The sequence below is a fragment of the Miniopterus schreibersii genome (genome assembly GCF_964146895.1).
Source record: "Miniopterus schreibersii genome assembly, chromosome: 1".
NCBI classification, from domain to species: domain Eukaryota; kingdom Metazoa; phylum Chordata; class Mammalia; order Chiroptera; family Miniopteridae; genus Miniopterus; species Miniopterus schreibersii.
In genome coordinates this window covers 31692678-31718616 of record NC_138101.1, presented here as the reverse complement: position 1 = coordinate 31718616, position 25939 = coordinate 31692678, and positions in this window count along the sequence as shown.

Sequence of the window (25939 nt, the reverse complement as noted above, 5' to 3'; positions counted from 1 at the left end):
GTATCCCCTCCTAAACCTCTCTTCTACCTACATTCTCAACATCTTTTTGTCACGTGTGCCAGAAATCTAGGAATCACCCTAGATTCTGCCTCTCTCCATTGCTTTCCATATTTAAGTAGTCATTTAATTGGTTATTTGGTTATATACTTTTTTGCATTGATGTTATTTATTAAGGTATAACTGACCAATCAATTATATAACTTTCAGGTGTACAACATAACGATTGATCTTAGTATATAATATTGCGAAGCAAGTCCAGTTAACATTCAGCAGCTCTTTGGTTATAATTAACTAAATTCATTTCCTTTGCAATAATAAAATCAAGACCATTGGCTTCATCTCCTCGGCTATGCTACCAGTTCAGGGCTCATCATCTCTCACCTGAACTTTCTCCCATTCAATCCATCTTCCACACTATGACTTGAGTGGTATTTCTAAAATCAAATAAAGTATATTATTGCTTTCCTGCCTAAAATCCTTAAAGACTCTCCATAATATACAGGATAAAATCCAAACGCTTTCATTGCACACAGGTTTATCATAATCTGTTTTTGACCTACCTTTCCCCGTCCAGTTCTCAGTATGTGATGCTCTCTCATACCTCTATCCAATACCCACAGGAGAAGTGTCTCCCTGAGAAATTCTCCCTTATCATTCAAAGTCCTGTTCACCACCCTCCCCTGAGGGGCCTTCCCTGACCCTCCAGCTACTTTCTCACTCCCTCTTAGCGCTTTCTCTGTATTTGCTATGAGTTACTAGTACTGCACATTCAAATTGTGTCGTTATTTATAGTGTATTTGAACCCACCCTCTTTAACCTACTCAAGTGCATTGCATTTATTTATTTTTATGTGCATTTATTGTCTATACTCCCTCATGAAAAGATTTTTGGGAACAGACAACTTAGCTCTTTTGTTCATAATTCTAGTCCCAGCACAAAGAATAGTATATAATAGGTGAATAATATTTATTGAATATTATATATTTATGAAATAATACATAATAGGTACAATTATTTATGGAATAAATGAAGCAAAATGAATAACAGTTATGCCATGATCATATTTATAATTTGGAAAGGAACCCAAATTGCAGTGAGGGGAGGAGTATATTAAGAAAATATTAGAGGAAAACAGTTGGGGAAAGAAATGAGGTTGGGAAACAAGCTGGCGGCCTAGGTAACAGCTGCACTCGCCGCCTCCCGCAACCACGTCAAAATTACAACTAAAATACAGAACCACCAGCACTCAGAACCTCCTGAGATCCTCTAAACAGAAGCCCCACAACCAGGGAGCTGAAGAAGCACCAAGACCGGTAGGAGGGGTGCAAACACAAGCGAGTCGGGGCTGAATCCCGGAGACGCAGCCACGGGCCCACACCCAGTGCCATGGGGTAAACCCGGGAGGGAATCTCGGCAGCAGAGCTTTCCCGGAGGACTGAAGGGTCCCAGCCCAGGGCTCCAGGGCCGGGAAGAGACGTCCCCACAACTTGGGCTCTGAAACCAGTAGGGGCTATCGCTGAGGTCGTGGAGGCTGCGGGAGCCCCAGCAGCTCCTCTCAAAGGGCCCGGCACGGACTCACTCGGACGCTCCCTCTGAGCCCAGCGCCGGGAGCAGCCTGAAAGGACCTGGGACACTCGGGGAGGAACTAACCTGCCTGAGATCCGGGCGAGAGCTGGAGGGCGGCTTCCTCCCAGGCAGAAGGGCTGGCGGAGGCCATGGCTCCTGTGGCGAATCCTCCCCGAACACAGCCGGCAGCAGGCGCCATGTTTGAGTCGCCAGCACCTGACTCACGCCTTTGGCCCCGCCCCGTGATTCCCGGAGGCCCCGCCCCTCCCCACCTGCAGCTCATCCAGGCCATTTCCAGGGGCTTTTCTGTGCAAGTGGCCTCTCGAGCCTCATGCTTAGGACTTTCCTAAAACCTCTCAAACAAGCAGCAGCGGGCCCCGTACGGCTTGATAAGTGGCCCAGGCCTGGCACTAGCGGCAGCTGCATTGGCTCATAGCTTGGCCTCTCCTGGGCACCTCCAAGCCCAGCACAAGAAGCAGCCAACTATGGTTTGCTGTGTAGCTCATGCTGGGTGGCCCTGGGCAGGGCACTGGCACAGGCTGACTTTGCACCACCCAGGAGGCCCCAGAGACAGTGCACCTGGTGGTCAGACTCAACCACGCTGGATCACAACCCTGCCACATCCACGAGTGACACACTCAAGGGGCGCACTTGGTGAACACCAAAGCCCCACTGAAGTAAATCCTGCTCCATAGGGGTGTCTCCAGCACAGCAGCTCTCTGGCTGTAGTTGCATCTGGTCCTCACAGCTGATTGGCCTGGGGGTCAGTTCCTCCCAGGGATGCCAACAGCAACCAAGGCTCAACTACAACAGGACAGTGCAAACAGCACACACCAGGGAGCACCTAGAAGGCCCAGCTCAGGTGACTGGGGAGGCTGAGGCACTGGGCCCTACAGGACACCTACTACACGAAGCCACTCTACAAATTCCAGGAGACATAGCAGCTCTACCTAATACATAGAAACAAACACCTGGGAGCAGCCAAAATGTGGAGGCAAAGAAACATGTCACAAAGGAAATGACAGAAGAAATCTCTAGAAGAGGAACTAAATGAAATAGATCCAAGCAAGCTAACAGATACAGAGCTCAGAATAATAGCTATAAGGATGTTTAAGTAGACTATTAGGGAAATAACTGAGAAAATCGATAACATAATAAAGTACCAATTTGAAATGAAGGCTACACGAACTGAAATGAAGAATAATTTACAGTGAATCAACAGCAGAGTAGAGGACTCTGAGAATCAAATCAGCAATTTGGAACATGAGGAAACAAAAAACACCCAACCAGAAGAGCAAAAAGAAAAAAGAATCCAGAAATATGAAGATAGTATAAGGAGCCTCTGGGACAACTTCAAGAGGCCCAACATTTGTATTATTGGGGTGCCAGAAGAGGCAGAAAGAGACCAAGGAATTGAAAACCTATTTGAAAAAATAATTACAGAAAACTTCCCCTACCTGTGGAAAGAAATCGACTTACAAGTCCAGGAAGCACAGAGGGTCTCAAACAAGAAGAACCCAAAGAGGCCTACAGCAAGACACATCATAATTAAAATGCCAAAGGTTAAAGACAAAGAGAGAATCTTAAAAGCAGCAAGAGAAAAGCAATTAGTTACCTACAAGGGAGCACTCATACAACTGTCAGCTTATTTCTCAAAAGAAACTTTGCAGGCCAGAAGGGAGTGGCAAGAAATATTCAAAGTGGTGAAAAACATGGAACTACAACCAAGATTGTTCTACCCAGCAAAGCTATCATTTAGAATTGAAGGTCAAATAAAGAGCTTCACAGATAAGAAAAAGCTAAAGGAGTTCATCACCACCAGACCAGCACTACAGGAAAAGTTGGAGGGTCTTCTTTAAGAAGAAGCTAATGAACAAAAGAATCTGATGAACTAAATAGATTCAGAGACACTGACGCATGCAACAGACGATCATATTTCAGAGGAAAGAGGGAAGGGGGGTGGAGGGTGGGAAGAGATTAACCAAAGAAGTTATATGCATATATGCATAACCCATGGACACAGTTAATAACGGGGTGAAGGCCTGGGGAGGGGGTGGGAGCGAAGTGGAGGGTGTCAGTTGGGAGGGAAAATGTAATACTCTCAACAATAAAGATAAATTTAAAAAATAATAATAGTAAAATAAAATAAAATAATAAAATAAAATAAAAGATATGATGAGGTTGTGATCGAAGATATGAGTAGAAAAACAAAGGAGAGATTAGCTATGAAAAGAGAAGAAATAAGGGATGGACAGTGGGGTCATTTACTGAGACGTGGATCCAAAGAGGGAGAGAGAAAGATGGATCCAGTTCTGGAACAAGTATAGAAACAGAAAGCACAGATATAGGTCAGCTGTGAAGAAAACTCCCGGGGCTCCCTCTTGTGACTAGTCTCACTGGGAACAGAGCAACTGCATTAAATGCTGCTCATACCCATAAAATGTGTTTATTAATCTCTCCCTCTACATAGTACCTGTGGAGGAGTTTTCTTTATGGGGTTCTATGAATTCAATCTCCACTTTGGAAAATTGAAAGCATTATTATTATAGTTTTATTGTTACTAACATGTAGCTAGTACAAGTTCTTTCTAGAATAGACATAATTCACAAAAATGCAGCATAATACAAATCTCTCCCTATGTTCTCTTTCCCAGATGGGTGGCTGAAATATAAATATTATGGAGATGAACTTAGCATTTTCCACCCATAATCAGGTTTCTTATTTAATCTCTTAGCAGAAGATTATTATTGGTTCTCATTTCTTCCAATTCAGTTCATCTTCCCTATCTAGAGAATTATCTCCATGAAAAGTAAAATTACATTTGTAACTATAATTCTCAGTGGAATTATTGTATCTGTGTGCAAGTGTGAACAGATAAGCAGGGTCCATAGCAATTGACAGTCAATAGAATCTAAATTTCTGAATTAGGAGATCTTGAAAAGGCTGTGCTTATGTTTAAGGCCTAAATTTAAATTTTGATTTTCAAGGGATTTGATATAGAGCAAAATGCTTTGACAATATGTAAAATGCTATTATCTATAAGTACAGTACACTGGCATAACTGCCCCACCTCCAAAATTGCTAGGAAACATCTCCAAGGATAAACAGATAAAGTTATTTTTAAAAATGGCCTTCTCTTTGAGGAAACATTTAAAAAAAAAAAAAAAAAAGATGGAGACAAACAATGTTTTTAAATAGCTTCCAAAAACAGGGTCAATTTCTATTATTTCTTGCTTTAAGCTACAACTATGAAGTTGTTAATGAACATATATATTATTCACTGTATATCTGAACAACTTCTTGGCAAAGCAAAAATCTGGCCGCCCATACTGTGATACTTCCATTTGCCTGAAACTTCCAATTTATTGCTTCCAATTTATAACCCCAACTGCAACTTCATACTACTTTTCTGTTGTATTTTTTATTTTGCATCTTGCATTTTTTTTGTTTGCATTTTGCATTTTGATGTTATATTCAAAGGGTAAGACAGCAACTGGAAAGTTGCCTGGAGAAGAAAAGCAAAACATAATAAATAAACAAACAAATAAAATTATAAAAAAAGAAATGTTTTACAAATGAAGGAATATACTATTTTAACTTAATTTAAAAAAAAAAAAAAAGAAGAAGCAGAAGCTTTGATTCCAGTTAAACCAATAAGAATAATACCAGGGACTCCTGCAGAGAGGAGTCATCTCTTTCTCTTCTGAAGTCTTTCACAATGGTGTAGCTGAGGCACAGAAAAGGAGGTGGGGCATGTTTTAATAACTTCTAAATGGCTTAAGACCCAGAAGCACAGCATCTAAATACCTACCCTTTGGAAGTCTTATTACTTAACAAGAGATATTTATGGTCGCTTGATGAGAGACTCACAAAGCTCTGAGAAGCCTTCATTTACACTCTAGTAAGTGTCCTCTCCCTGAAGAGCAGTGAGGGAGCTTGTTAAAGGTAAAATGACTCATATAACCCTGGCCAGCTTGGGTTAAAAATGCAAAAGACTCTTGCTTGTTAACTGAAAGAGTCAGAGCAAAGGAATCATAGGTCATCAGCCAGAGGCCTGTATTATTGTGTTATTTCTCTCAGCTAAGAAGTTATTTATATTTCAGAAAATCTGGAGAACTGTTTTCTTTGTAATTCAGAGGGGAAGCAGCGGAGGATGGATATGTATGAAGAGGAAAACACCAGAGAATTCGGGGGCTCTAGTTGCTGATTAGTGCACTACTTCTGTGTGTGTGTGTGTGTGTGTGTGTGTGTGTGTGTATATATTTGTTAACACTGATGATACTGTACTAAAAAAAGTTTACTGTATATAAACTAAAAATTAAATATATGAAGTGAAATAATTTTTCTTTGGTGACAAAACTCCAGCCATGTACTGAGTGATCATGAGAACTCTTTGATTCAGAGATGATCAGAGTTACTATTGTAGTGATGGGACATACTATTGGCAAATTAGATTTTTTTAAAGTGACCAGTCTTGCTAATATAAAAGCAGTCTTGTAGAACTGACTGATCCTGCCCTACATCTTATTTATTTAATTCCAGAAATTTGGTTTCTTACAAAGAGCTTCCCAGTTGCCCTCATTAACACACACACGCACCTCAAGGGGAACTCTCCCAGGAAGCCTCTAGTTAGCATCTCTGTGACAAACTGACTTGCAACATCAGTGGCCATAAGGCCTCAAGACCACTTTCATTGCCACTGACCAGGTCTTTTCCTCTAGTGTACCCTAAAGCAGAAAACCCCTCCCAATGCTCAAATTCTATGGTGCTTTTAGTCATCACTTACACTGAAGCCAGACTGTGTTCCACGCATAAAAAGAAAAGGCCTTTCTTCCTGTAGCAGTCAGCCCTGGGCTGAGGCCACACTGAGGACCAGATATACCATTTTACCCTCTCATGCTGCACACACCTCCTGGCTCTTGTTTCATCCTTAAGCTAAGCACACAAAATACATCATGAATCCCGGCTGGCATGGCTCACTGGTTGAGTGTGGACCTATGAACCAGGAGACTGCAGTTTGATTCCCAGTCAGGGCACATGCCCAGGTTGCGGGCTCGATTCCCAGTAGGGGGGGTGCAGGAAACAGCCGATTAATGACTCTCTCATCATTGATGATGTTTCTATCTCTCTCTCTCCCTCTCCATTCCTCTCTCTGAAATGAATAAAAACATATATATAAATGAATAAAAACATATATATATAAAAGACATCATGCAGATCTACTCACACAACTCAGTGTCTGTGGATTTTCCCCTGGCACCGGAGAGGCACGGGGCTTCCCTGAAGGCTCCCCCCCCCCCCCGCTTTCCTACTACTGTTGCTTTCCTTCATGCTTGGGAGTTAATCAACCAAAGCTTTTAAGAAGAAATGGATTTTGTCCTAAATCCCAAGAGACCCGGTAATAATGACCAGGAAAAGGCCGGAGCCTACCTTCTCTAGCCCTTAGAAGTATCTCCCATGCAAGGCGTTCTCCCCTGAAAGCTGTGACAGATAGAAAGTCATATGTTTAGCTCAACTGAGTTGCTAATATCTGAACACAATCTCTTGTATGCATTTCTAAAGTACTTTATATTTTCCGCCAACCCAAAAGAACTTCTTAAAAGGGTGTTAGAACAGGGTCACAGAAAGCAGTGGCCCATAAAAATAAGTTCATATTTGCTCACATATATGGCTAAGGAAATGCATCACAGATCAATTGTGAATCTCATTATTAGGAAATTTTAGGCTGTCAAAACCTCAGAAGCCATATTTTTCCCTATAACACACAGATGCATTTCCATTCACCTTTCTTATAAAGGTCTCCATTAGAACAAAAAAATAATAATGAATGACAATTTAAAAGAGAACTAGTCAATACTTTTATTTTTCTGTATGAGTTATCTTAGAGCTTCTATTATATAGTCCATTAAAATTGCTATATGAGTAAAGCTACAGGCCAGATAAACATATAACTTGGCTTTCCTTGGACACTGCCTGCAATGTTTCCGAAAGGCCGGCAGTATAATGCTAAAACACAAATTGGCAAATGCTGCTCTATGAGGAGCTAAGATTACACAGCACACCGACGCTTAGCCCAGGGCGTCAGCCTGCCAGCGGAACTTGGAGTCCCAAGAAGAGCGGATGGATTGCATACCCTTCACCTGATCTTCTACTGGCATCATCCAGATTTGAAATTTCCAGGTATTATAGCTGAAAAATAAGCAGAAAAGGAGTAGGATTGCAACTGTCATGCAATAGAGACTTGACCTTTATAAAAATAAAGCCCTTCCAAATGTCAGTCCATTCCAAACAAAGAACGCACGTGAAGAATGAAGCGAAGCAGTTTACTGTGATTAGACCATCAGTCAAAACAGCGGACAACGGCCTTCACCTAATTCACTATTAATAAGTTCAGCTTTATTTTTTCAGACGAGTTAGGAAAAGAAGAGTTACCAATCCCTGCCTAAAATGAACATAATATCTAAAAGGTTAGGCGTGATTGCTTAAGGTTGTAAACCTGAGAAAAGAAACTTCCCAGTATTAATGGAAAACCAAGCTCTGTCCAATTCTCTTAATGAAATCATATCATTGGTAAGTACCTCCCAAAACCCATGCTGGTCATTAGTTCTAAAGGTCAAATCCTGAGATTCCTAAAGAGTGCTTAAATTTGGAGAAATTTGTTTTAAGAGTTAAATTTGTTAAGTTGTGCCCAAGATAAAAAATAAACTATATTTCCTATTTCAATCTATCTCATTAGCTTAAACAGGATTTTTTAAATTCACTTTCTGCTCACATGGATGGGGAGAGATATGAGACATGGGTCACATTTGCTGATACTGTTTTGGATCACAATTCCAAGGGGCAAGGGCGGGGGAGGAGGGAGATTTTGATGGTCCCAAGTGAAAGTCAGGCTCTACGTGGCCGACATTCTCTTTGGATGTACATCCTTCCGCGCAGCTACAGAAGGAAGACTGGGTTGAATGAGGTCCACCCTCTCTGTTTTCATCCTGCTCTAACGCTACTGAATTCCTCTTCTTGCAGCTGTCATGGTCTAAACTTATCTTTCATCACCACTGGCACGTTAATTCCCGAGCTTAGGCATGATGTTCGGGAAAAAGAACAACGTAAATCTCTCCACATGTCCATTAAATTGGCCCTCCCAATGGCCTTGCCTAAGATTGAGTCTGAAGCTTAATCGTAATAAAATGTGTGACCTAGCCTACTTTTGTCCCCATGAGTGTAGTGAGTGACAGTCACAGAACAGAAGCACTTGTTTAGAATTCTGGGTTCCTGATATCACATAGTATTATATTATATTCATAAATATATCTATTATAATTTGAACAAAAATTTCATGGACTGCTTTTCCAAACATTATGATCCTGCCTTCAGGATGATGGTAAACAGGAAAAAAAAAAAAGTGTAAAGCATAGCCTTATAACATTAACTTCTAGGATATATATCTGTGTAAACTTTACAAACTCCCTACTTTATATAAAATTACACTTACAGATCAGCTGTGCTACAATTTCCATAGTTAAATTTACAAAGCCCTTTCCAATATCAATCTATCACGCATTTAAGGCATCCTCCACCCCACAAGTACCTGAAAGTCCCTGGGAAAGTAGCTGTCATATTGTTTCAATAGGAAATTGATGAAGTAGCAGATTTTTGCTCACCATTACCTCCTTCCCAATGTCACATCAACTCCCAAGTGATAAATGCAAACTGATTTTAATCACTGTAGTCAAATGGGCACATACTTCAAGAAACTTCAAGGAACTTATTATCAAAAACCATAAAATCAAAAACCTGAGATTTTCCACAGACATCATTTGTCTGCATGGTTCCTCTAATGGAGCCTCTAATGGGAGATGATATAAATTTTTAACCTTCAAAATTTGAGGCTGCAGATTTTTTACCCCTTTGGCAGTTAAGAATACATTAAAAAATCACAGCAAATGAATAATTTGGACACCGGAAGAGACAGAGACCAAAACAGACAGTCTGAGAAATAATTGATACTAAATAATGATGTATGATAAATAGACCATTCTTTAGCAGTTTGACCATGGAAAGGAAAGTTAGAGGCGATGATAGGTAGAGGTTGTGAAATGTCTCAAAATTGGGTGGAAAAGATAATAGAGAAAAGTGATATTTAATGTTTTAGGGTAAATGCTAGTGGGAGACAAGCAACTGAAGAGAAATGTAATTATAATTGTACACGAATATATTTTTAACAAAAAGAAACATTAAAAATCTGCAACGTTAGCCCTGGCCAGTGTTGCACAGTGGTTAGAGCGTCAGCCCGCACGCCAAAGGGCTGTGGGTTCGATTCCCGGTCAAGGGCAGAACCTGGGCTGCACGTTGTGTCCCTGCCCTGGTTGGGGGCGCGGGAGGCAGCCAGTAGGTGTGTCTCACTGATCTCCGTCTCTCTCCTCCCCCTCCTTCTCTCTCTCCTCTCCCTCCACTCCCTCCTCTCCCTCCTCTCCCTCCTCTGATCAGTGTGAGCGCAGCTCTCAAACCGAGGTAGTGTTTTTTACTCCTATGAATGTCACCCTGTGAAAGAAACGCGGGCGCTTTGGTGAGACGCGGATTTTACGGTCAGGCCCAGGAGCTCGTGGTGATCGAGCGCTGTGATATAGCTAAACGTGAGTCACAGCGCCAAAAGCCCTAGGAGGGCCTGTGGGGAAACAGAGGAAAACGGCCGCAGAAGACAAACCACAGGGCCCGGGGGCGGGCTCCCGGCCGAGCGCCCGCCTGGGACCCAGGAGACCGCCGTGCGATTCCCGCAGGGCGCGCGGGCTGCGGCTCGGTGCCCAGCAGGGGGCGGGCGGGAGGCAGCGATCAGGACTCTCGTGGTCGCTTCTCTCTCTCCCTCTCCTTTCCTCTCTCTGAAATCAATAACGCTATATTCAAAAAAAAGACAAATTATAGGAAACTGATTTCAAGTTAGGCTACTGGTCAGTATATTCACAGATCAATACAAGCACATATTAATACTCATCACCATTGCTCTGTATTTATTTTCTTGGACCTTAATGGCTTACGAAATAAAAAATTATAACTTCCCAGTACTTTGCCTCAAAGAGTCTAATATTTAGGAGACATGGAAGCATTTATTGACAACTATATGCTCACAGGTACATACAGTAAGGAATAGTGGGTAAATACAATATAAGACTTTTTTGGCACCCTTATCCTGGAGAGTTTAAGTGAAAATGTAAAATAAAAGGTGAAATCAGTACGTCTTTTTCTAAAGTGGATATTAATAATTATTTTTTGGAAAGAGAGTGGGTGAGTCGGTCAAGAGACGTAGGACAGGATCTCTGGTCTACCGCATCCTAGCAGTGGCTCTCGGCAAGTCTCTCAATTTTCCCAAGCTGCCCTTAATCCCTAATCTGGGGAACTTTTTTTCCCCACGATTCCAACTTCCTGATTAATAGTAAGGATACAATAATAAGTATAAATTAAATTTATTGAACACTTACTATGTGTCACTCTTCTAAGCATTTTTTATGTATGAATTTATGTAATACTCTTAACCCTATCAGGTATCTCTTACATATATTCTACATTATAATATATAGTAATTATTACACGCAGCATGTTGCATATTACATATTAATATAATCATCAATGGTGAGGTCAGGGAGATTATGAAGAGAAAACAAATCACGTAAAGTCTTATAACCCATTGTAAGGACTTTAAATTTGACCCTGAGTGAGATCAGGAACTATTTGGAGGACTTGGATAGAGGAGGGACATGAGCTGACTTCCACTTTAAAGGATTCATAATGGCTATCATCAAGAAGACAAGAGGTAAGCGTTGGAGAAGATGCACAGGAAAGGGAACCCTTGTGCACCATTGGTGAGAACGTAAATGGGCACAGCCACTGTGGAAAACAGTATGGCGCTTCCTCAAAAAATTAAAAATAGAACTACCATATGAAATAGCAATCCCACTCCTACATTATGTCCAAAGGAAAATGAAACAGGACATTGAAGAAATATGTACAGTCCATGCTTATAGCACATTGACCACTACAGCCAAGACATGTAAATGACCTGAGTGCCCGTCAATAGATGAGTGGATAAAGCAGGTGTGGTACACACACACACACGGACACACACATGCACACGCACACACACACACCATAGAACAGGGTTCAGCCGTGAGAAAGTGGAAAGTCTTACCATTTGCGACATGGTTGAACCTTGAGGTATTATGCTAAGTGAGATATGTCACCAGAGAAAGACAAATACTGTCCAATATCACTTACCTGTGGAACATGAAAAAGCTGAACTCGTAGAAGCAAAAAGTAAATGGTGGCAACAAAGGGGCTGGGAGTAGGAGTATAATTTGGGAGATGTTTAAAGGTACAAACTTGCAACAGGTAATGAATAAGTCCTACAGATCTAATGCACACACAGTGATTATAGGCAACAATACTGTATTATAAACGTCAAAGCTATAAGAGGCTAGATCTTATTTGTTCCCGCTACGAAAAGCGAAATGATAATTATGTGACATGATAGAGATGTTAGCTAGCCCTATGGTGGTAATCATATCCAATACATATGTAACCTTAAACTTACAAAATGTCATTTACCAATTATACCTTAATAAAATAAAAATAAAGGCTCATTCTGGTTGCTGTGCTGAAAATCCACTGCTGGGGCAAGGGTAACACAGGGAGATCAGTGTGGTGGCTACCGAGATGCTCCAGGTGAGACGGGTGATGGGGGCCAGCACCGGGGTGGTAGCCGCGGAGGGGGTGAGAATGACTGGATTCTGGTTGCATCTCAAATGTGGAGTCAAAGAATCAGGTGTGGGGCGAGAAAAGAGGGAAAAGTCAAGGACGACCCAGAAATTTGGGGTCAAGCACTGGCAGGAGGGCGTTGCCACTTACTGAGGCGTTTCATAGCGTGTCTAGAGCAGCCCTGAGGGGGAAACCAGGAGGCCACGCTCATAAACCAGGTACCGCGCGTCACCGTTTCCCTGGAGGACACCAGCCTCTCTACCCTGGCAGCTGCCAGCATGTAGGTGCCACCGCTGCTGCATTTGGCAAACTGGCACCTGGCAGCCAGCAGGGTACTTGCAGCTAGTTCTCTGCCATACTGTTCCCTCGGGCTCCCCTCCTTCCTCAGTCCCCACCACCACACTGCCCGCCTGGGGAAAGCCGCGCTCCCTGCTGGCAAAGCTGCTCTTCAGGGCCACGGCGCCAAGCCCCGGCGTGTGGAGCAAACGGGGCCCAGAGGGAAGGGACAAGCCGTTCTTGCTCCTCTAGCACCCTCATACATGTATTTTAAGAGCTCAAAAACAGTGTTCATGGTGCTCCAAAATTCAGTTTCCAAAAACAGCTCCTCGGGTTGTATTTACTTTCAGCCCTTTCTCCAGGGGCAAATATTCTCAGGAGACTGAGCTGAAAACAGATACAGGTCAGAGCCCCAAGCTACGCCCAACAGCACAATCTTTGGGCCTTATTTTAGGTCAAATTCAGCTGTTCACCAAAGAGGTAAACAACATGTCCCATGCGTGTAGATAAAAATTTGCTAGACTTAGTCGCTAATTACAAATATCACTGTAGATACCCAGGTAGGGGTAAACCCCAGCGGTGCAGGTCAAGGTCTTTCCCAGAAGCACCTTCAGCCTCGACATGCAAGCGGACTTCCATTGGGCTTGTGTCACCAGCTTTCCAGGCATGGCAAAAGTGTTGAAATTCCATCAATTGACCAATACAAGACTCACACTGTAATTTCTACTTTGGTGGTTCAGGTCTTTAATCCTCATTTTGCAGATGACACTGTGTCAGATCCGAGATTTAAACTGAAGCCTCTTTGACTCCAAGATTCATGAGTTTAAGCACTAAGCCAATTAGAAAAGCAAAGATCAAGAGAGACTGGGGACAGTGTGGGCAGAATGGGCAGGAAATTAAGTATATTAGTATTCTCATCTAATCAAAACTTATGGTATTATCCTCCGATGAGACAATTAAAGCTTCAGCAGTGAATTTTGAAAATCATTGTAATAATCAGTAGAACTGAGATCAAGAGGATATTTTCCACATTACTGGAGAAAAATAAGAAATACAGTGATTAAATGAATGGTCTTTCTAGGCAGACATGCCTAGAATAGAATTCTAATTTCTCACTAATGGTTGAGCCTGGGCATGTCATTTAACTTGTTGAGCCATAAAAGGCAAAGTGTTTTGGGAGACTTACAAAACAGAACTTTATGTTGTTTATAAGAAACATACCTTTAAAAAGTAAAGTAAAATTTGGGCATATACCAATTGGATGTGTGCGCGAGGCAGCCAATTGACATGTCTCTCTCACATTGATGTCTCCTTCCCTCCCTCCCTCCCTCCCTCCCTCCCTCCCTCCCTCCCTCCCTCCCTCCCTTCTACTCTCTGAAAAGCAATAGAAAAAAATATCCTTAGGTGAGGATTAAAAAATAATAATAAAAATTTTAAAAATTAAAGTATATGGGGCTGGTAAAACTAAAACCAAAATAGGCTTCAGGCAAAAATGAGTAAATGTGTAACAGGACTTCCCTGCTTAACCTTAAACTGACAATGAGAACTGAAAGCTAAGCAGAAAAATAACACCTCTGTCACGTTCCCAAAGAGCAAGGTCAATAGCAGCAGCCAGACATTATTTCCAGGGCTCATGAGAGGCAGTGAAACTGATTTGATGCCCTCAACCATCACCCAAACCAGACCCTTCCCCAGCCCCATCCGTCCCATCCGGATAACAAAAGCCAGAGAGGAAGGGAGGGAAGGAGAGGGAGAGAGCAAGAGACAGAGACAGAGACAGAACAAGGGAGGGAGAACTTGACTGAAAGAAAACTGGAGGAAAAGAGCAGAGCAGGAAGACGCAGCAGAGCGGCCCTGCACACCCGCCTGGTGTGAGGTCAGAGAATGGCTGGGTTTCCAGCAAGTCCAGTGGGCACCGCAGAAGGAAGCACAGACTGAGCCACCTGCGGGGCTGCAGGGCTCAGCAGCGAGAGACAGTGGGATGCGCTGCCAGAGGGCAATAGAGAGAGGAGGCAGATTTGGAAGAATCTGGCTAGTACTCCTCTCTCATAAACAACCTGTGCAGTGGGTGGGCTTTTTAATATCACAATGACCAGAAGTAATCTTTCTGGGACTACCATCAGATCTATTTGAGACAACAATGTTAAGTGTCAGCAAGAAAAGAAAAGTGGAGATTCAATAGAGCATGGCTAAAGTCAATGATTAGAGAAAATGAAATATGTACTTAGCACTTCAGATTTTAGCCTGTTTGATTGCCCTAAACTGGTTGCAAAGGTAGAACAGTATAGAGTCAAACTGATTAAAGATTCCACATGTAATGGACTGATCATAAACCTTTAGGCACTAAATACAGTAGTATTAAAATGCCATACGCCCGGCCGGGCGTGGCTCAGCGGTTGAGCGTTGACGTAGGATCCAGGCGATCGGGGTTCGATTCCCGGTCAGGGCACATGCCTGGGTTGTGGGCTTGATCAATGACTCTCTCATCATTGATGTTTCTCTCTCTCTCTCTCCCTCTCCTTTCTTCTCTCTGAAATCAATAAAGGTATATTTTAAAAAATAAAATAAAATAAAATAAAATAAAATTAAATTAAATTAAATTAAATTAAATTAAATTAAATTAAATTAAAAAATAAAATAAAATGCCATACCCAAAAACATGGACTCTGGGGCCATATTGCCTGGGTTGAAATTCTGGTGAGTAACACTGTGCCTCTATTTCCTCATCTGAAAAGTGGATTTAATAGTAGAACCTTTCTCACTGGATTTTTGTGAGGATCAAATTATACAATATAATAAGCATTCAAACAGTGTCAAACACACAGAGCACTACATACATCCATTCATCAGCAGCAGCATTATTACCAATGCTAGGAAAAATAGAAACACACCTGTGGATGGAAACTTAAGTAGAACACTCTCAATTTTTAGCAGCTGAAAAGGAATCTAGACAACAAAGAAATAATAAATATTTGCATGGCTAGAATAACATACTTAACATCAGAGAAAGAAATAGTAATAAGTAAAGTAAAAAATGTGAGTGACAAAAGTCATGAGCCTTCTATACAAAAAGCACAACAGATAAAAAGAGTAAATTGTCAAAAGAAAATAGTTGACAATATGAAAAAAAAATTATACATATAAAATTTTCAATATCATTATAATGAATGATAAGCAAAAATTGAATAAAGAGGGACTTTCAAAGTATAACATATAAAAAAATTCAAAATTATAACCAATATTAGCTCAAACATAGAGTAAGGATGACCCCCATGCAATGCTGTATAAATTGGTGCAAACCTTTGGAAAGCAATTGGTAATATAAGCCAGAGTTCTTACCTTTGGTCTCAAAAATTACATTTGTAGAATTTATACAAAGAAAATACAGTGAGAAACAGAAAATGTTGCATAGACAAAGATATTTACTGCAACATTATTTAGAAAAAATTGTTTAAATTAAATTGTCCACAATTAAGGTATATTTAGATACTAAGGTTTATAGACCTATTAGAATACCAAGAAAATTATAATTTCTAAATGTGATTGAAAACTTATATATTCAGAAAAAAGAAAAGACTACAAATTAGATAAAAGTATTATCTTAATTATTCACAAAATTCTAGCAAAATAAGAACAATACTAAGTGAATGCACAAAAATATTAACAGTGATTATTTCAGTATGCAAATCCTTTTTTCCTTAATTTTATTTTTTGGTAATTTTTCTATAATAGGTAAACATTATTTATAAACGTTATTTATAGCTGCAATTATTATTTTGCAATTTAAGTTGCAATAGCAGCAGAGTTTGGAAAACTGGAGCAGCCCACCATCAAGCCTCTCTCTGCTGTCTGCACTTGCCTGCATGTGCAGAGATGGGACTTAAAATTCACCAGGCACTGTATTTGCATTGTGCGAAGCATATTCCTCTAGCCACGCTGGTTTCATTGTGGGGTTGCATTGAAGGCTCTTTTTTAAACCACTTACAGCATTTCTTTGTAAGATAAATGTTTACCGGGGATCCGTTGCTGTTCTAGGTTGGTGGCTGAGGCATAGAGAAGACGTGTCCTTGAAGGTCAGGGCTCACTGGCCATACGCCTTCCTCTTTTGTTTGTGACATGTGGATTGAATGTTTTCATTAGTCTGAGACTCAGATCTTTTGCCTCCTAAACCTTTGTTTTCCTCTTCCCTATCTTGTCACAGTTTATTAAAAGCACATTTTGTTCTGTGGAATTAGATTCCCGTCTCCTCGGCTTTATGGGATTTTTGTCTCTTCACCTGAGAATTGTAGATTACAGAATAATTCAGTAATATTTCAAAATGAAGGTATTTAATAAAACTGCTATGTTGAATAAAGGTACTCTAAAATAAATTAGTCTAAAATATATGTCCTGCCTTCCAGTATGTATAACGTTGTATAGATAAAGGCTGTAAACACAAATCCAGATTTAAAATTTAAATTATATGCATCTATATGTGTACACACTCACACGCACACACGTAGAGAGAATTCAAACTAAATTACCACAGAGTAAGAAGGAGCTGATGGTATAAGTATTAAAAAGCCTTAACTTATCCTCAATTTTAATTCTGCTCCTTCCTCCCCTCCCTGCCCCCTCCTCTTCTCTCTCTCTCTCTCTTATGTGGGGGTGGTGAGGGGGTGGGGATGGAGGTGTGAGGGTTGGGTCTATGTTAAAGAAAGAGAATGTTTAGGCTATAATTTTTCTATCTTTGCATCAAATCTATATACAGAAGCTACAGGGAAATAGTTGCATTCAAATTAAAATATAATACTATACTTTATTAAATAAAAAGGAGAGAATTTATTCTCTTGAAGTTTAAGAATTAAAATAGACGTGGAAATGAAATGCTGAATTTCAGATGAAATGTTTTTCTTTCAAGAGTTAATACATTCTAAATGACCCATTTAATTTTTTAAAAACTGAAAAAAATATATAAAAAGAGATTTTGCTGAGTTTTTTCACCCTGGACGTTATAATATTGGCCAGTTTAAGCGACTCTCCCCGCTCCGAAAGCTGAGGAGGTTCACCTTTTGTTCATTCCGCATCCCCCATGGAGAGGGAGCTAAAATAAATGCAGAGGAGCTGACGGGTGCCCACTCCACAGGTCAGGAGGTACTGTGCGTGAAGAGCCCACGAGGGAATGAGCACCCCGTGGCCTCTCTCGTGGGCTGTTTTACTTGTGTGCTGTTAACACTCTGTCTTCCAAGCAGGCACTGAGATTTCTGTCTTCAGCTGAGGGAACTGAAGCTTGGGCCATTCAAGGAAGTTACCTGAGGCCGCAGGGTAACTGCAGGAATAAACGGTGGGAACCGGCCGTCTCACTTCAAATCTATGCTCCTTTCACTACACAGATCTCTCTGAAACTAAAAGGCACGTAGTTGATATTATTATCATCGGTGTTCCTTTTCTGTCAATTTCCTCCCATTTTCATACATTTTCAAATTTTACCCTTTCTCTTCACTTTTGTGATTTAGATTCTAGGTTTTGCTAAAAATAACACTGGATGAGGCTATTCAGTAAAGAGCATTGAAAGAAAATTATATTTTCATAAACCCAAACTAAATGGAAGAAGTGGGTGGTATAGTTTCTTTAATGTTAATTGTATAGCTGTCCTCATTTTGCAAAATAAATGGCCTTGAAGTACCTATGCCTTATAAATTGATAAAGTTTTTAAGCCTACCTGGATGCTTTTTAAAAAAACCTATCATAAATCTTTTGCTAAGGGGAAGATTCCTTCTGCTTTTAATTAATTATTTCTCCGTTAATTCATTTTATAAATTTATCTTTTTTTTTTTCAATCCTCACCCAAGGATATTTTTTCCATTGCTTTTCAGAGAGTGGTAGGGAGAGAGAAACATCGATGTGAGAGAGACATCAATTGGTTGCGTACCACACTCACCCCAACCAGGGCTGGGGACTGAGACTGCAACCGAGGTACATGCCCTTGGCCAGAATCGAACCCAGGATCCTTCAGTTTGCCGCCCGACACTCTAACTGAACAAACTGGCCTGGGCTATAAATTTATCTTTATATATTGCTTTAACTTGTTCAAACTACTCTGCATCTGGTTTTCCTCTCTAATTTCCATATGTTCTGATGTTTTATCCTGTAAAGACTAGTTACAATGCTCTTTTATAGACTCACTTTAAGTCACTACAGTCAGATATAATTCTACATTTTTCTAAATAACCTTAGCATTTTAGCTGGCTTATTTTGGCTCTTATTACTTTCTACTTTGCATTCCTCCTATTTTAGTGTAAGCATTTTGAAAGCAAATAAAATACATTTTACATGCTTGAATCCTCCATGATATTTTCAGTATGCCTTTAACATGGTAGCATCCCATAGGTGTCCAATAAATACTGACTGCTCAAGTTGGCATTTATTAGAATTGCCATATACCCCCCGAAACTAACTAAAATATTACTGAATACTTAAACACTAGTTTAAATACTAATTCTTTTCAAAAGCATACTTTATAATTGCTACTATAATGCTTTCTATTATAGCAACAAATTTCCTTATATATGACCTTTCTAAGAATATGGGAGCTTTTACTAAGTACATATGTAAACATATTTGGGGAAAATATCTATTTGAATATAGGGTATGTTTCATCAACATTGCTAACAGCTAATCTTCAAATATCATTTTTAATAATGAATTGAGACTCATTTAACAGCCAGTTCAAGAGTAGTTGTGTCAAATCTTAACCTAAATTAAAGAATGTACAAATGCAGACATTGAAGCAGGTTGCTGATGAGTCTTTAAATACTCTTGCCTTCATACCTGGCCTTTCAGATACTCCTTCGGAAAACATACACTTAGATGTCTGCTTCAAATTTTGTGTTAATTTTATTTAAATTTTAATTAAATTTTAATATTGAGATACTTGATAAATATAATTTACTACATTTATTGACAGTTGCTTTCATGAATTGAATACAACTTCAAATATGAACATGCAAAATTCCTATAAAGGGTAAAAGTTGCCAAAGAAGCTGGGAAATTCCTACACCATCAAATGCTGGACCAGGAGTTTGTTGTTTGTTTTGCCAAAAACCTAATTACCTTCCATATTGCTATGAATCTGAAATTTCGGAATGTTATTTTCTTCCAGTAAAAAATAAAATAAAATATATAAGGACCCCTAATTATCACTTGTGGCTGGAAAGCAAATGCTCAGACACATCTAATTCTTTTTCTATTCCTCACCCAAAGATATGTTTTACTGACTTTTGGAGAGAAGAAAAGGGGGAGAGGGAGACAGAAAGAGACAGAGAGAGAGAAACATTGATGTGAGAGAGAAACACACTCCCAGGGGATGGACCCCGCAACCTAGCCATGTGCCCTGACCAGAAGAGAACCGGCAACTTTTTGGTGCACAGGACAATGCTCTAACCAACTGAGCCACCCTGGCCAGGGTGAGACACATCTAATTTTTATAACATTTTTCTGAAATGCATAATTTACCATAGATTAGAATGTTAATTTTTAGCATATATTTTTTTTCTTTAAGTCTTAAAATATTTAAGATAATATTAAACAACATGAACTTTCAGACCTTATACAAAAGTTTTTTCTATATGCCTAACTGGTTTGACCACCACACACTCACCAAAAAAAAATGTCCTTCAAATAATTTTTTTAATAAAGATAGTTAATTTGGGGGGAACAAAATTGCAGGCGCAATATGCTAATTTATCTTTATACATATGTACAAGGCTCCTCTATTTACAAAAGAGGGTATCCCATTTCATTCTCAGCACAGTGCAGGAAGAGTGCAGAGCAGGTCTTATATTCATTTTACACACGAGGGTCCTGAGGGTTGTACAAGTAAAAGTGAATTGCCCAAAATCATACACACACACACAAAATTCTAGGACAAGAGCTAAAAATAGATTCTTAGTTCAATGCTTTTTTTATTGTCTCCCTCTGCCTACAAATAAGAAGATCCAGGAACAATCATTGCAAGTAGGGTTTCAATCAATAAAAGTTAAGGCTTACCCATGAAATATCTAAATAATTTCTCATATTTATTGAGTGTTTTTAATGTTCATGATACTGTTTATGATGCACTGGGAAACACAGAAATCATATTTTCATGCTTATATATTTAATTATCTATTTATTTGTTCAATAAATATTTATTGAACTCATACGGGGTGTCAGACACTGAGAAAAATACAGAAATAAATAAAATATATTATCTATCTTTATGAAGATTATACTAGGATTGTGATGTCAAACATAAAAATAACTATAATGGAGGTAGCGAGTGTCCTAACAGACATATTTATAAAGTTCTGAAAGATCATATTTAGAATAATTACCTGTGCCTTAGAGTTCAGGAAATGCTTCAGAGTAAGAAATGACTATTGGCTGAAACTTTAGCAAATGCACTTAAGTCCTTTATTATAAAAATTAAAGTATATTAAAAAGTAAAAAATCTTAGTGAATCCTAAGAACATATGATTTAAAATAGTAATACCTTTATTACCAAAAAGAATAGCTTCCCATAATAAAATGCCTTGTCTATTAGAAAAGGTAAAGAATATGTGAGGTACAGTGATGCACAGAAAGTGAGAAAACAGGAAACTGAGATATTATGAAATTACAATATAGATTTAAGACATTTAAAATGCAAACTAATACCCGCCCCCTCATCTTTCAAGAAAAATTTTGCTGGGCGAGACAAACCAAAATGTTTATTTTTTAGTAATTCCTGGATTATTCTTTGTATATTCCCTACCCTGGGACCAAGTACTAGTACATTCCAAGCAAATAATACTTTGTGGTCAGACTTTCTCTGGCTATAAGACCATTTCTCACAGTGCTTGTACCTACAGACTACAGATGTAAAGCTTGCTGATACAATCTACTGAGAGTATTTTCAATACTGCTGCTGAAATTGAAAGGTTAAGTGGGTAAATAACTTTTAGCCCTACGTTTTAAAGTAAACGAAGAGTTTTATGACTGCTCGATCATCCTTGATCTCCTTGGATATACTGGTGACTCTTTTCTACACAGATCTAGCCCTACAACACTCAGTGCTGGGGACATCCTAAGGAAACAGAACATACATCTCGTTCCACTACATTTTTGGGGATTGCCAACATACAGCTGAATCTATTCTGGTTGGAGAGAAAAAGACCAAGTAATCTGAGAACTCATGGCTTTCGAACAATGATCTGTACCTATAGGAACTTCTTTACTGTCAGTGTATTTGGAAAAGTGAGAATCCCTCAGTTTACCTCTTTGGTCCACTTCTTGTTTCCCAACTGAGTCTTGGTACAATGGGGAACAGTATCATTGTTTGCTTAAATATCATACTTTTAAAATAACTGTTATTAGTTTTTAGTATTAGATTGTAGGAATTCCTCATATAGTTTTAAGACATAAACAAAAACCAATATGTATTGGCGAGGATATAGAGAAATTGGAACCCTTGCGCAGTTGGTGGGAATGCAAAATGGTGCTGCCACTAGAGAAAACAGTATAATGTGCTCAGAAACTTAAAAATAGAATTGCCATGTGACCCCACAATTCCATTTCTCAGTATTTATGAAAAGAACTGAAATCAGGATCTCAAAGAGATATTAGCAGGCCTATACTCGCTGCAGTACTATCCATAACAACCAGAACATGGAAATAACCTAAATATCCACCAGTAGACGAATGGATAAATAAAATGTAGAATGTTCATACAATAGAATACTATCCATCCTTTAAAAGAAGAACATTCTACAATACGTGACAACAAAGATGATCTTTGAGGACATTCTGCTAAGTGAAATAAGCCTGTTACAGAAAGACAAATATCACATGATTCCACTTCTGTGAGCTTTCGAAAATAGTCAAATTCATAGAATCAAAGAGCGATTGCCAGGGTCTAGGGTAGGAAAGGGGAAGTAATGTGAGATACTAATCAATCAATGCGCATAAAATTTCAGTTAAGCAAGGTGAATGGGCTTTAGAGATCTGCAGCACAATCTTGTACCTACAGTCAACGATCGTGTGTTGTACACTTAAAAAGGTGTCCAGAGTAGGTCTCATGTTAAATGTTTTCTCCACAGTAAAATAAAATTAAAATATCAAACATGGTTTATTGTACATAAGTAGGCATCTCTGTGAAAAGGTCCACTTATCAAGAGGTAAAAGACCACGTTCTTCTAAAGTAGCCCTAAAATAGAAAAGCCCGACTCATTACTATCCTGAAAAAGAGATCTTGTTTTAAGATGGCACCACTGGCTCATTTCATTCATCTTAACATAAAATCTGATCTCGTCTAAGGCTTAGCTGATATATCAAAATAATATAAAATTTTAAAAAATACTCGGATACTATAGCTCTTATTTTTTCCCACTAAAATAATGTATGTAAACTAAGAGTGTTGAAGAGTATAAAGATGCATAAGGCTGGATCTAGAGAACAGTCTAGAGGAAGAGAAACTGTTGGCCGGACACCGAAAATGAAACCCAACTCATGCTATAGCAGCGCTGCGGGCAAACTGCTTTTGTAGACAGGAAAGGACACGACTGGCACCGCTCGGAGGTATCACTTCAGCCAGGCTCTGAGGAGCAGGGGTTGCAGGTGACACGCAGGGGACTCTGCCCCTGGGGAGAACAGAGAGCGGCGGGAACAGCTGGAGGGGCCCTGGGGCTCTCCCCTGCCCGGGCAGAGGACAGGCGACAGGGACAGTGGTGACGGGGTGAGCCGGGAGAGAATGTTAAGAGTAGATAATGAAGGGTCCAGTTTGTCTTGTCAAAAATAAAGTCCGATCCCATCCGACTGGACGGGAAGTATTTTAATAACTGCAAAGTGAATGAGAGAATGTAGTAAAGGCAGGGACAGGGCAAAGGGCAGAAGGCCCAGCAGCCATCAGCACCCCCCACGCCTTGGCAGGAAACTGAACAGGCGCCCTCTCTCATGGGCGGATGTCACAACAGGTATTGACAGATTCGTGCAAATATTATGTAAAGTTCACGTAGAAATTTAAAAGGGCACAAAACCACGCGGGCATAGACCTGCTGAACTGTTCTCTCTGCCTCTCCCGGGCCATCCTCAAGCGCGTGCGGAACCCTCTTTGGGGATCGCTGGGCTACATGACAGTTTATGGGAACAAAGGCGGCAGGGAAGGGAAACAGAAAGGCGAGGGGCTGGGTCGGAAAGCGGGCTCCAGGGAAGCGGGAACGGGGCATAGGGCCGGCAACAAGGAAGAGCCCAGAGTTTTGCTTGGGTTACAAGTGTGACGGTGTTTGGGGGGAGGGTAGATGAGGGAGAGGCAAAAACAGCTTTAGCTTTGAGCCTGCTGATATAAATGTCTTTTATATAAAGGTCTGGAGCTCGGAAGAAAAATCGTAAGACATAAATTTGAGAGTCATAGACATCAGTTGTTCACTGAGACTGTGGAAAGAATGGACTGTCCAGAAAGAGATGTAGAAAAGCAATGGTTCTAAAGCAGGAGAGCAGGGATCATACTGTGTTTTGAGAAACCAAAGAAAGTTTGGATCCTCTTTCCATAAACAATGCACAGCAAATATTTTCTGATTAATTTTAGGGAATTCAAATCATGTGAAGTGAATAAAATAGGACACTCTTAAGGACCAGGACTATATACACCCCAACATAATGCATTATGATACAAACAATATCATCTATCAATACATGAAATGTATTTTAAAAATTTAGTTTTATTTAAAATTATAACTGCATAAGTTTGGGTTACAAAATATCAAGCAAAAATTAAAGTGAACATAGCAAATAGATTCTTTAAAACTCTGGTTCCCAGAACCATGTAAATTGGGCAGGAGCACAGAGTTTGGATGTTTTTAGCAGGTACAGTAAATCAAGCAGTGAAATGTGCCCTTGGCCAGCTTAGGAAAGGAAGGATACGTGCCTCTTTTTATTTTGGGGGGGAAAGCTATTAGGCACTTTTAAAAAATATATTTTTCAAATTTTTCAATTACAGTTGATATACAAAATTATATTAGTTTCAGGTGTACAACCCAGTGATTAGATATTTGTATAACTTATGAAGTGATCACCCCAATAAATCTAGTACCCACCTGATGCAGTGGATAAGTATCACAATAGTATTGACTACATTCCCTATGCTGTGCTTCACATCCCCAGGACTATTCTGTAACAGCCAATTTGTACTTAATCCCTTCCACTTTTTCATCCAGGCCCCAGCCCCTCTCCCATCTGGTAACTGTCAAAATGTTCTCTGTATCTATGAGTCTGCTTCTGTTCTGCTTGTTTATTTTGTTTCTTAGATTCCACATGTAGGAGAAATCATCTGGCATTTGTCTTTCTCTGTCCAACTTATTTCTCCCAGCACAATACCTTCTAGGTCCATCGTTCTTTTTATTATTAAATTTCTGCTCCCAGATGACTTGCCTAAGGTAACAAAGAATTAACAGTGACAATAGGAAATAAGCATAACGTGCTACCTTCCTTACGAAGATGCCCCTGACCCACTCATGGTCAAGAGTGCACTTTTGAATGATTTCCCATGTGTAGCTCCATCCACAATTTCTGTATTTAGAAGCACTCTGTTTAGAAAGAGAACCAACCCACATCTCTATTTCTCAGTTGGGAAATTCTCTGAGGCAACTTTGTAAAAGTCATTCAAGGAGAGAAAAAAAAAATAGGTCCATGTTACCTGAATGCACTGTATACCTACAGTAATTTAACCTGCAGAAGAAAGAAAATTAATTAAATTCTCACTGAAACCTTAGTCCCTTATGAAATTAAATCAACACAATAGTTTGCCTTTTGGTTTCGTCAAACTTGACTATAATTAATACTTTGAAGTTGTATTTCAAAATCTCGCAGGAAAAAAGTGGGAACTAAACATTTTCCACTCCTGTTTGCTTGAGGCATTGGCAATGATTGACTGTGAGTTTTGGCATTATAGAGAATCTTCAGGTCTATTTTTAAAATAACTATATTTTCTAACTAGGTTTCTATTCCGTAATAAGCAAATAAATATCTATAGAGAAAAACGGAAAGTAAGAAGCTATCATGCATCACAGAAGATGTTCTCTCCCTCAAAACTCCACCACAGATGGACAAAATCACTTTAGCAGTGTTCTTAATTTCTTAGACTTCATCAGCTTTCTACCTGTCACCTCCAAGAGCAAACAGCCTGACTAACAGGCTCGGTCATCAGGAGCTGAGTTCTTATTGGGCTCATCCATGCAAATAATCGAAGGAATTGCAGGACTTCAACTGCAGTCAGCACCTTACCCCTGGTTTTATTTAACTTGGCCTTGGCCTTGGTGCCCTGGAAAAAGCATTTGTCGCCCTTCGCTTGAGTGGGCCAATG